At 46.9% G+C, this 13,234-nt stretch overlaps 1 protein-coding gene across 1 annotated transcript in view; it reads left to right on the forward strand.

The window, feature by feature from the left end:
* LOC307204695 (transmembrane protein 132D-like) overlaps nucleotides 1-13,234 on the forward strand; it is a 500,406-nt gene that overhangs the window by 125,691 nt on the left and 361,481 nt on the right. The window lies entirely within an intron of this gene.

Genomic DNA, 13,234 nt, shown 5'->3' on the forward strand with positions numbered 1-13,234 from the left:
ATTAACAGAGGCAATTAGACATCACACTAGACAAGAGTTTCAAAAAGCAAGGGGAAAATGCAGAGAATACTTCACAAAAGTGTATCCTAAAATACATACCTGGACTTGTTTTGATTAATGTCTGCAGGAGACTTTGTGGATTTTTAAGTTATAATTAGAAAAATCTTAATAATTATTCATAAAGGAAACAGTTTCTAAGAAGTAAATAAGGAGGCCAGATACAGGATAAAGGAAGTCTTTTATTTGGTTGTTTGTATTGTTGTATTTTATGCTTATTGTATGTTATGTTCATGTTTAATGAGGGTGGATTTGTGTATTGGAGGTGGGGGTTTATGTTATGTTGTAAATAAAATTCCAAAAAAACTTAAATAAAAAATAAAAACAACACAACACCTTCCCTTTCCTCAAAAGTAACAGGCCCTAATAGAGAAGAAAGTTACAAAGGGCTGATTGTGCCATGTTGCTGATTCATGTAGGTTCATCCTATCTGTACTTAAAAACAGTCATAAAAACAGGAAGAATGTGGGAAAAACAAGATAATAAAATAATAATCATAGTAATCATAGAAAGCTTAACAAGAATGAATGGCATAAAATAATATTTCAAAGTGAAATACAAGGTTCATATTTGTACCAAAGATACCAAATATTCATGAATGTTGCAAAGTAATCTCATATTTAGCGGAACTAATCAGAAGCTGGGATGGCTTCCGTAGTTCCGGGATGTCCCGGAAGAATCGGGATGGTTACAGAGTATGAGATTCCAGGCCAAATAAAATTTGTTTGGAGGGGTCCAGGTCTTGTATGGGTCAGGCTCAGACAGCTCTGGATCTCTCTGGGTCAGTTTGAGGGCCCAGAGCTATCTGGGGGCAGGAAGGAGAGGCAGGCATGAGAAAGCACACGAAAGAGAGACTTACCTGGTGAAGGTGGGTTCAGCCTTTCACTCTGCATCTTTCTTCCTCCCTAGCCAGGCAGAGGGCCTTCTTGGTGGTGGCGCCCGCCCTGTGGAACGCCCTCCTATCAGATGTCAAGGAAATAAACAACTATCTGACTTTTAGAAGACATCTGAAGGCAGCCCTGTTTAGGGAAGTTTTTAGTGTTTGATGTTTTATCGTGTTTTCAATATTCTGATGGGAGCCACCCAGAGTGGCTAGGGAAACCCAGTCAGGTGGGCGGGGTATAAATAATAAAATAATGATTATGATTCTTCCTTCCGCCTGAAGGATCCAATACTTCATGGTGCTGCTCCTTTAGCAGCAGATTCCCTTGTGTGCAGGGAAGTTGCTTGTGAAGGCTCGGTACAGTGCAGGATCAGATCCTTTTGCTTAACAGCTGTTAAACAGCAATATCCAATTCTATGTTGTGCCAGTCCAACACCGTCCCTTTCTTAAAGCTAATTTTAATTGTATGTTTCCACAATGGAAACACAGGGCAGCAAAAGGCAAATCATCCTGATTGTGGGGGCATGGATCAGGGCCATAGAGCATAGAATCATAGACTCATAGAATCATAGAGTTGGAAGAGACCACAAGGGCCATCGAGTCCAACCCCCTGCCAAGCAGGAAACACCATCAGAGCACTCCTGACATATGGTTGTCAAGCCTCTGCTTAAAGACCTCCAAAGAAGGAGACTCCACCACACTCTTTGGCAGCAAATTCCACTGTTGAACAGCTCTTACTGTCAGGAAGTTCTTCCTAATGTTTAGGTGGAATCTTCTTTCTTGTAGTTTGGAACCATTGCTCCGTGTCCGCTTCTCTAGAGCAGCAGAAAACAACCTTTCTCCCTCCTCTATGTGGCAGATTCGGGGCGAGCGGGGGGGGGGGGGGCTCCCAACAATGTCCACTAACAAAATGATCCCATGTGTGCCTGTTCAGGAATAAGTCCCATTGAACTCTCTATATTGTAATACAAATCAAACTTAAAACGGTTACTGAAAGTCTCTTGAAAATTTCAATTAGTCGGGAATGCAGCAGTAAAAGTATTGGTGGGTGCTTGGCTGCAGGAGATGATTACACCTATTTTATACAGTGGTACCTCTGGTTGCGAATGGGATCTGTTCTGGAGGCCTGTTCGCAACATGAAAAGAGCGCAACCTGAAGCGTCGTATCTGTGCAGGTGCGTGGTGCGATTTGGCGCTTGTGTGCATGTGCGAAGTGCGATCTAGCGCATCTGCGCATCTGCGCATGCACGAGCGGCGAAACCTGGAAGTAACTCTTTCTGGTACTTCCAGGTCGCTGCAGGACATAATCTGAAAGAACATAACATGAAGCAAATGTAACATAAGATATGACTGTATTGGCTGCACTGGTTACCAGTTTGCTGCAGGACACACTTAAAGGTGCTGGCGATTACCTTTGAAGTCCTTAATGGGTCCGTTGTGGGTTACTTAATGGACCATGTTCGTCTTTGCCATCCTGCCTGCTCCCTAAGATCTGAGAGGGGAGGCCCGACTCAGCATATCTGAAGGGCTGTCATGCAGAAGCTGGAACAAATGTCTTCTGTGTTGCTCCAGGACTTGCAGAACAAGTGGGTTGAAATTTCAGGAAAGCTGGAGGTATTTAAGCTGAGGCTGAATGGCCACCTGTCAGGGGTGATGACAGTTTTATTTACCGCTTATATGCCAAAATGGCTTCTGAGTGGTTTACAACTATAAAATCAATCTGTAATTAAAATATGCAGCTTGCTTAAAATATGCAACAAAGCAAATGATAATAAAAAACAGAACAATTGTAAGAAAAATACCCCTAGTTCAGTGCAGGGGAACGCATGCTTAGAAAGGTGTGTCTTTGGGAACCAGCAGAATGAAGGGGTCTCTTGTACAGTGGATGCTCGGGTTGTGAATGTGATCCATGCGGGATGCACATTCGCAACCCACAGCGTTCACAACCCGCTTCTGTGCATGCGTAGGTTGCGATACGGCGCCTTCTGCGCATGTGCAACCACCAAAACCCAGAAGTAACCTGTTCCGGTACTTCTGGGGTTTGGCGGCCCGCAACCTGAAAAAATGCAACCTGCAGCATCTGTAACCTGAGGTATGACTGTATTTTGGCAGGGAGAGGCCCTCCCCACTTGTGCCACTAATGAAAAAGCCCAGCCTTGTGTTACCATAAGCCGATAGCCACCAGACTGGATGTAATAGTTACAATCCTGGATTGTCGCCTGGAACAAGAGGTTGGAGTAGTTGATCTCTAGGGTATATTCCAACACAGATTCAGTGCATTTTGACTATGAATGAGATTAGATTGTTTAGAACACACAAGAGAATCTTCAGGTTGTCCCTTCACCCCCCCCTTCTATTTTCTACCATGTTGTTGTTACCAACTCACACTTTACCTTGTTTTGCTTTAAATGGCTGAACCTGGTAACATAGCTGATGTTGTTTATCAGCTGCTGTTATCTCTTTTATTACTGTGTTTTGTTTTTTTAAAAAAATGCTTTCTTAAAAAAAAAATGTAAGGAGCCACCCCAAGCGCTGTCTTCAACTGTGAAAGGGCAGGTGAGACATGTTCTTAAATCAAACAAACATCCAAAAATGCAACGTTGGGCTTTTAAAACATCCTGACTCTTCCAAAATATCGCAAGTAAAACACGTACAGTGGTGCCCCGCAAGATGAATGCCTCACTAGACGAAAAACGCGCAAGACGAAAGGGTTTTTCGTTTCTTGAGTTGCTTCGCAAGACGAATTTCCCTATGGGCTTGCTTCGCAAGATGAAAACGTCTTGCGGGTTCGCTTCCTTTTTCTTAAAGCCGTTAATACCCGGGGAATCCGCGCTCCGCAAGACGAAAAAATCGCAAGACGAAGCAACTCGCGGAATGAATTAATTTCGTCTTGCGAGGCACCACTGTACCGTGTATTTACAATAAATTTATTGTACAATAAATATTATTTATTTACAACAAATAATAAATGATAAATAATTACTAAAGAACACACACCAGGGTAGGGCCAAAATGCCATCACAGTGCAAGCAAATGCTACATGTAGAAACAACGGGAGATAGTAAAAATAGCAAAAATGCAAAATACATGCTCTCATGGTACAGAGGAAAACATCCTAGACAGTTGTCAAAACATACCAGCCTGTAGCAGTGAAATGAAATCCTACTTCAGGCCCTAAAACCTGCCTGGAATTTAAAAAATAAAATAAAATGGTTTTCACTACTTGCCTTAACTGCACAACCCTATACATGTCAAATTGTGTTCCTTCTAGGCAAGTCCTTCCAGCCTAAACCACAGCACTGTGGTTTATAAGCTTGGAACCAGTTTAATTCTGAAAGAACACATTTGCATCCTGATGACTGAATAAAGAGACAGACACGTAGGTTGGGGTTGATTGGGCCACTTTTATTCAGTGAACATAAGGAGATCAGCAGTAACTATGGAGGGGGAAACTAACACCATTTACAACTGCAGCCATTGGGTGACATTTCCATACCTGCGGAAACAGAGGTGCTATCTCTTTTCTCAGACCACACCTTGGAAGTGAGAAGGGAAGAGTTGCTGCCCCACCACTCCCAGGGACCCCATAGCTCCAGGGGGATGAGTCAGCTTGGCCTCAAATCCCAGAGTTTAGAGAGTGAACCTCAAGGACAGCCAATCCAAAATGTCAGGTGGCTGTAAGCAACTCTCATGACTCGTTGCCCAGAAATTTAGAAAGACAAGGAAAGTTTCTTACCGTCTCCTTTTTATTTGGTATTTACAGAGAAAGACTTTGGAACACAGCCTCTTGGATAATGGCATTGTCCCAAGTCAATCTCCACCCCCCATCTCTCCCACTTCCTCATACACCACTTCTATGGGTGCTGACAAGCACCCTCTGCCTTTGAGCTCTTTGCTCTCCTACTTTCAAGACTTGCCAGGTTCTGGGAGAGAGGAGGTCCAGATGCTCTAAAGACACTGAGTCCGTCAGCTGTCGCCCCCTATTGCTTCCTCTTCCTCCTCCTCCTTCTCCTCTCCCATTATTTCCCAACTTTCCCCCTCATCTGCCACTGAGCTGTGACCTCCTTCAAACCCCTGTTGTAATTCTGAACTGCCTTCCTCTTCTCTGGAAGGGTCAGGCTGGGGAGGCTGTCTCCACCATTCCCCCTCTGCCCAGTCCCTGACATCAAAGAGCACCAGAAGGCTAAAACAAGATGGCTCCCCTTCTCCCACCTGAACTCGCAAAGTGACCACATTGAGCCAAATTGCTAGTCGTGATTCAAGGACCCGCCACCCGCTTGGGGATAAGAAAGAGACATGGACACAGTATATTAGGTTAATGGGCTAAAAAAGGCCACAACTTTATTGATTGCAGCATGTGAGAGGTATTGGCTTAGGCATTGGATAAAACAACAGAGCGTGACTCCACCCCCTCAGGAAGGGGCAAGTCTAACAAGGGTTAACCACCAGCGGGAGGAGCCTGTTGATACAACTGAAAGCTCCCCCTGATGTCACCGGGGGTCGTGCCATGGCCCTAGCCACCAGCAAGGGCATTGGACAGGATGCCCTTTAATGGAATACCCATAACGTGGAGGGGTAGGCGATGGCCACACCCTGCCCTCCAACAGTGGCGTAGCGTGGGGGGTGCAGGGGGGGCCGGCCGCACCGGGCGCGACATCTGGGGGTTAGGGAAATCCACGGGTTAGGGGGCGCAAATCCATGGGTTAGGGGGCGCAAATTACTTGCCTTGCCCCGGGTGCTGATAACCCACGCTACGCCACTGCCCTCCAATACACAAACATATTCCAATGCCTAACCTCCAATACCTAAAAGTTGTGATGATTTGCTATGAGGTAGGCAAAAAACCAAGTGGCTGGTGCCAATTTGCCAGTTGGATAAAAAATCCTACCAGGCCCCTTGGACAACCAAGGTGACCATCCATAGCAATGTCAAGAACCAAGCAATTAACTAAAGGGAGGGTGGGTGGGTGATCCGACCAAAACCAGCAGTGGAATGAAAGGGAAGTGCTGCCGCGGCCACATTTGAGCACCTAAACCCCACCCCCAAGCCTCCACCTGATTGATTGGCTACCTGGGGGCGTGGCGCAGCAGCCAGGCCAGCTGGGCAGGGGCCGGAACGCCCCCTGCAACGCGGGAAACGGCTCCCGCTCTCTGTAAGGAGGAGAGGCTTTGGTGCACCATCCCTTATGGCTGACAGGCTGCAAATGTATCCCCCCATTGGTACCACTGTGGACCAGAGTTAGAACGGGCTCCTGATCAACTAACAGGAAACATTGTCCTGGGCATCCTTGTTTATGTATGCAGATATCATATGTTTGAAACCCTCTGCTTGTAACCCAAACCCTGCCTTAAGCAGCTGTTTGAAGGAGAAAGCTCCCTTGATTCCTCAGGCTTTGCAGTTTCTTGACACATCTGAAAAAAATGTGTGTTGGCGAACTCGAAAGAGAAGTTTGTTCCCCCAAGCATGTAGCAGTGCTTTGTCTCTGACAATATTTAAGCAGGGTTTGGTAAGCAGGTATGTGTCACCTCCCTGGTGTGTTAAATTGCGGTGGGGTGGAACATCAAGATTTTATTATTATTATGTGTACAATGTTAGAAGCACATTACAAAACATCGGTGATGAAAACATAATAAAAACATAGGCTGCCCTCCCCACCCTCTAGCTATGACTCTGGTTATGGCCAATCCAGAGGTCTCATTCTAGATTCCAATCACAGGAGCCTGTGTTAAGCCATCCTTGTCCCCTTCCTGTGCCTGAAGATGGCTCTGACTGAGACCTTCAACACACAAGGTCTTAGGTAGCTCATGACGCCTCAGGCATTGCTTGCCCAGCCTTGAGATCATTGACAGCTGGCAGTGCTTAGCTGAAAGTTCTTTGCTGAACTTTATTCACCCTTTTTCACTGTCCCTGTCTGTTCATGCAATCCTGGAGGTAGTGATCATGCTCCTATCTGTTTGGCCATTGCGGGCAGCAGGATTGGAGGCGGGGAGTCAGTTCAGATAACAACAACAACAACATTTGTACCCCACCCATCTGGCTGGGTTTCCCCAGCCACTCTGGGCAACTTCCAACAAAGATTGTATTTAAATGTGCATGTACCTAATTCACACTTTCTGAATCAACACATTAGCTCAAACACATGCATTCTTTGAGATTCACACTTCCACAAATTTTCGTTGCAATTCTCCAGCCAAGAAATGTGTGTTATGCATAAGCTAGCATAAAGTATGCATGAAAGTTACATAATAGTGAAAACAACATTGAGAATTCATTATATTAGAGAAAATTGCTCTGGAAGAATACTAGATTGGGCAAATTTGCTTACAGACATGTATGTTAGAAGTTTGCTGATGAATCTTCATGAAGACTTAAACACACACACACACACACACACACACACACACACACACACACACACACAATGTGTGTAGTGGAAATCTTGAGACCTGAACCTAAGATTGGAAGAAGTGACTGAGATAAACTTAATTGACAGATTCAGCCATCCTTAGCAGGTCTAGATGGACCTTTTGTTTTCTAATTCTTCCTTGCAGTGGGCTTGTTTGAGTTCGGCAGGAGTAAGTGAATGGGGAGGCTACATGGGAGCAGACAAGAGGAGGGACGCTTTGCACAAAGAACTGCTTCAAATGAGCTTCTGCAGCCAATGGCCTGTCACAGGCACGTTCGTAAACCATCATCGCTCACTCGTGTGTTGTGAGTGCCCCCCTCTCCCCCCCCCCGTGACTCCTTCGCCTGGATGTCACTGTTCACCTCCTGACCTGCACAGCCCATGCATCCCATCTGTTCATGTCCGGGTTTCCAGCCCATTGGAGCATAAGCAATGGTGAAAGCCTTTTTGCCAGCAGCCATTGGCCTTGAATCATCCGCTCGGACAGAGAGTCCTGCTGCCGCTAGAGACAGGCATCTGCAATCTGGTGACTGGGAGTGTATGTGTGTTTGCAAGAGAGAGAGAAAGAGAGAATTTCCTTGTGGTTTCTGCAGTACGGAGTAGATTTCCCACCCCGGTCTGAGGAACCGCAGGGAGAGTTCAGCATTATTTTTTCATGCTCAGAGAAAGTGCTCAATGTGCCCAAAGTGTTGCAGAGTATTCCTGAATTGTTTCTCTTTACTTATTTAGTGGGCAAGCTTCAGTCAAAGGGGAGGGTACAGAGAACACAGGAAGAGCGCTTTGAGAGCAGATTAAAGGAATGTTAGCCTTACAGCATGCATTTCATCTATTATTATTATTATTATTATTATTATTATTATTAGGCCAGTTTAAGACCAGGCTAGATCTGATGCACAGCTCTGTTGAAAGGATACAGGCTCCCGGGGCAAGCAGTCTATTTTTGCAAATACAGTCGTACCTCGGAAGTCGAACGCCTTGTGAGTTGAACATTTTGGCTCCCAAACACCGCAAACCCGGAAGTGAGTGTTCCAGTTTGCAAACATTCTTTGGAACCCAAACATCAGACGCGGCTTCTGTGGCTTCTGATTGGCTGTAGGAGCTTCCTGCAGCCAATTGGAAGCCGCGCCTTGGTTTCCGAACGTTTTGGAAGTGGAACAGACTTCCAGAATGGACTCCGTTCGACTTCTGAGGTACAATTGTATGGGATACTTTCCTTGTATGTTCAGATAGGCATTTGCAGTCCTGCACTAGATGTGCTTATTGGAGAATTTGCTGCATAGATGAATGCCCACAAATGAGGTGTTGAAGACAAAAGAGGCAGGGAAGGGAGCGGTGGACTCAAAAAGGTTTAAAACCTCTGCCTTATATCTTTAAGACCACCCACTGATCTTCATTCTAGTACAGTGGTACCTCGGGTTATATACTGTCAGGGGTTCAGGAGCAGAGGCACAGGGAGGAGAGGAGATGGAGAGCAAGGGGGAGGAATCCGAGGGGAGTGTAGGAGAAGAGGACAGTGGACCGAGGGATTCCACGAGCCTCTCCAGTGAATCGGAAGATTCACAGAAGGGGGTGCCAGTGGCCAGGGGTAGGGGGTTCCCAAGGGGAACGCCCCAGGAGCAAGGGGGGAGCAGAGACTCCCAGAGCAGTAGTTGGAAATCAGGACCAGCTTCCCCACCAGAGCAGAGTGGGGGGGAAGAGTCCCAAGGATCGGGGCCAGTGCATTCCCCACCAGGGAGAGAAGATAAGGCAGGGCTGACCACACCTCCATCGGGGAGTCAGACAACGGAGGAGAGGTCAGATCCGGCCAGTATTCCGGAAGAGGGAAGCAGTGACAGAAGCAGTGTAACGGTCAGGAGGAAAGTCACTGGGTTGGCGCGAGAGGCAAGTTCAAATGTACAGGAGTGCGGGACAGCAGAGAATGAGGATTGGGAACCGGGTCCTAAAGCCCGCCGGAGGGAGGGGGAGGAGATAAGCGACTCAGCGTCAGAAGAGTCCAGAAAGGGCAATGCCCCAGCGGGCAGGAGGACCCAGAGGAGGAGAGAGCAGCGTAAAAGGTGGAGCAGAGCTAGGATCTTAAACTGGTGTCATGGGGAGGAGACTCAGACGGTACTTCGCCGGTCTAGGCTTTAAGACGTAGAGCTGCGCGCTACGGCTTTGAAATGGAAACTGAACCTCAATAAAGACTTTTGTACATAACTACAGCCTAGCGTTGGTCCTCTGTGAGCTGGGACCTAGAGGCAACTCTGACATATACGCTATATACGCTTCAGGGTTCAGACTCCGCTAACCCAGTAATAGTACCTCGGGTTAAGAACTTTGCTTCAGAATGAGAACAGAAATCGTGCTCCGGCGGCGCGGTGGCAGTAGGAGGCCCCATTAGCTAAAGTGGTGCTTCAGGTTAAGAACAGATTCAGGTTAAGAACAGACCTCCGGAATGAATTAAGTACGTAACCAGAGGTACCACTGTACCCGCCATTTGAATCTTTGATGGGTGTCTTCCCGTGTGCCGATGCACATGTCATGCGTGTTGTTTTCTTGCTCGATTGCTGGGTGTATAGATGGGGAGAGTGGAACCCGATGAGAAATTGCCTTTAGAGTGATGGTTCCGGATGTCTGGCCCCTTCCCCACTCACTTCATCAATCTCTGACAGAGAGAAGCTGAAGACTAAGACCTGACAGGCTCCTCTGCTTGAGGGACTGAGTAACTTGCCTGCCTTCGCTCCTTGGTGGGCAGTGGAGGAGTGAGCCTCTTGAAAAGCAGACTCATTGAAAGACTCCATTGCGCTACTCAAAGCAATTTCAGACTTCACTGCTGAGAATGCTCAGAGAAGCTATAGCTGTGACAGACGGCGGGGGGGGGGGGGCTCCTGAGTGTGCTCACCCCCAACACCATTACCCAGTTAAATGGGAGTTATTAGCTCCTGCACTTAGAAACAAATCTTTTTTTTCCCTCTCTCTCAGTCACCCTTCCCTGAGGACACCGACAGCTGTGCTCTCACTTCCCAACCATCTCTCAAGTGCATTGGGTTTTTTTCTATCCCAGTCCACAAAGACATCTATTTTCTAACCTCCTACAGCTGAATTTAGAGATGAGTTGAATAATGGGAAGATTTGCTGATCTTTTGTGGTCTGATGACAAGCTTCTTTGGGAAAGTATATGCTAGGGCTGCAAATCGACTGTAAGATTGGGTCTGGATTCTGATTCAACGCTTTGTACAATGATCTACAGCAGCGTGAAGCCCTTTAGAGGGTGCCTGATTTAGTTCAGGGTCCAAAGCTGTTTACTTCAGAGGGATGTGTGAGATTTGTGTCTCCTGTCCTCTTCACTACTGGGAAATAACAATGGCTATACCATAAAAAAGGCTATACCTCCCTTTCAACAGATGTGGACAAACTCCGTAAGCATAGCAGCCAATCCAGAGTGGATCATCGCCCCCAAGTTATAGGCAAGCAAGATTTTTTTTGGGGGGGGCGTATTCTGGGCACCTTTTAAAAGGTGATTGTGAAGAAAGATTCTAGCTTAAAAAATAATATCTGGGTTAAGTGGATGAAATTTGCAGGCATGATGGTAACCCTACCCGAGAGGATGAATCTTGCCAGATTTCATGGATGCCAAACATGGCACTATAATAAACAAATGAGAAAATTCAGTGGTTTTCCCTGTAGCCTTTACAGTTTTGGGTGGGTAAAGAGGATTCACTCAGTCTCTCCATGTGTCTTATGGGCAACTGATCTGAAAATACTAGATAGGAGGGTGGCTCCCTGGGTGAGAAACCTGTCCAATTACAGGCAAATAACTCCTGCATTTTGGTTTGCTTTTTGTGCTATAAGCCCTTAAAGTTGTTTGGGGGTAGGGGGCACATGGATTGGAGAGTTTAGGTAAAACAATTCCTTCTGATTGTAAGCTGTCAGTCAGAACATATCTCTTTCTCTCCCTAGGCTGGTGTTTCATCTAATTCCTTCCCCCCACCCTGGCATTTTCCTTCTGTGGTAAACAGACATAGGCAAACTCAGCCCTCCAGATGTTTTGGGACTACAACTCCCATCATCCCTAGCTAATGGGACCAGTGGTCAGGGATGAGGGGAGTTGTAGTCCCAAAACATCTGGAGGGCCAAGGTTGCCTATGCCTGGTGGTAAAGTTACAGACGTTAGTTTTGCTTTTAGAAACACTTGTGTATAGCATTTCTTTTGCCATCCAAATTGCTGAGGTGCTACGAGGTGCTTCAGGAAAGCCTTGCTTTGACTCATCCTGCCTTATATACTTCCCACTTCACCTTCAAAAATCCTTCCAAAGTGCCTTGCTTTGGAATTCACCCATAACTGATACTAATGATTGCTTCTAGGGCCATAGCCAAAAGTGGCTACAATGAAACAGGAAGGAGATACAGTGGTACCTCGGGTTACATACGCTTCAGGTTACATATGCTTCAGGTTACAGACTCTGCTAACCCAGAAACAGTGCTTCAGGTTAAGCACTTTGCTTCAGGATGAGAACAGAAATCGTGCTCCGGCGGCGCGGCAGCAGCAGGAGGTCCCATTAGCTAAAGTGGTGCTTCAGGTTAAGAACAGTCTCAGGTTAAGTACAGACCTCCGGAACGAATTAAGTACTTAACCTAAGGTACCACTGTATTGGAGTGCTCAAGGGAGCCCAAAGGTTAGCACATGTACAAGAAATCTCGGGGGGGGGGGGAATCATAAGTACGTAGAAATATTCCACAGCGATTGAGAAATTGACTCTGCCAGTGTACCTGCCCTGCCCTGCCCTGGGAATGCAAAATCTGCCAGGAGACTCGATGCCTCTGTGCCTGCTGTATATCCCTCCCCATACTTTCAGTTGCTGTTAGTAGCACATTGATAGCTTGAGAGAAGAAAAAACAATCAATTCCATTGAAATTCACAACATCTTCCATAGCAGATCACCCGGGGATGGCTTCTACTCACTGCAGGTGATTACACTGTTTACCAGCCTGCGCCAGGACCTTCATATGTCCAGCTTCCACAATCTGTGTGGCCTAGAAATGGCTCTGCAGAGCCTTCACCAGGGACTGTGCCCCCAATTACTATTTGAAGCTATGCCCTCTCCACCGCCCTGTTCCCAATTACTTTTCTAGTGCCGAGATCCCAGAAGCCCAGTAAAGGAGAATCATGCGATGAAATAATTGCCAAGTGCTTGGCAGGTGATCAGTAGAGACATTAGCAGGGAAAATGTGGGCAAGTAGCCAAGGCATTATGATAGATCGCTCTTTTGCCCAGTATTTAATTGCTGTCCCTGTTTAACTTAATAAATTAGGAGGACTACCTCACATTCTGAATAATGGAGAAAGAAAGCTGACAAATGAAGACTGAATACTCTTTGACTTGGACATGCACAGTGGTGCCTCACAAGACAAAAATAATCCGTTCCGCGAGTCTCTTCGTCTAGCGGTTTTTTCGTCTTGCGAAGCAAGCCCATTGACAGCTTAGCGGATTAGGGCTATTAGCGGCTTAGCGGCTTAGCGGCTAAGTGGCTATTAGCAGCTTAAAAGGTAAAGGTAAAGGTACCCCTGCCCATACGGGCCAGTCTTGACAGACTCTGGGGTTGTGCGCCCATCTCACTCAAGAGGCCGGGGGCCAGCGCTGTCCGGAGACACTTCCGGGTCACGTGGACAGCGTGACATCGCTGCTCTGGCGAGCCAGAGCCACACACAGAAATGCCGTTTACCTTCCCACCAGTAAGTGGTCCCTATTTATCTACTTGCACCCGGAGGTGCTTTCGAACTGCTAGGTTGGCAGGTGCTGGGACCGAGCAGCGGGAGCGCACCCCGCCGCGGGGATTCGAACCGCCGACCTTTCAATTGGCAAGCCCTAGGCGCTGAGGCTTTTACCCACAGTGCCACCCGCGTCCCTA

This window comes from Podarcis cretensis (genome assembly GCF_951804945.1).
Source record: "Podarcis cretensis genome assembly, chromosome: 16".
Taxonomy (NCBI): Eukaryota; Metazoa; Chordata; class Lepidosauria; order Squamata; family Lacertidae; genus Podarcis; species Podarcis cretensis.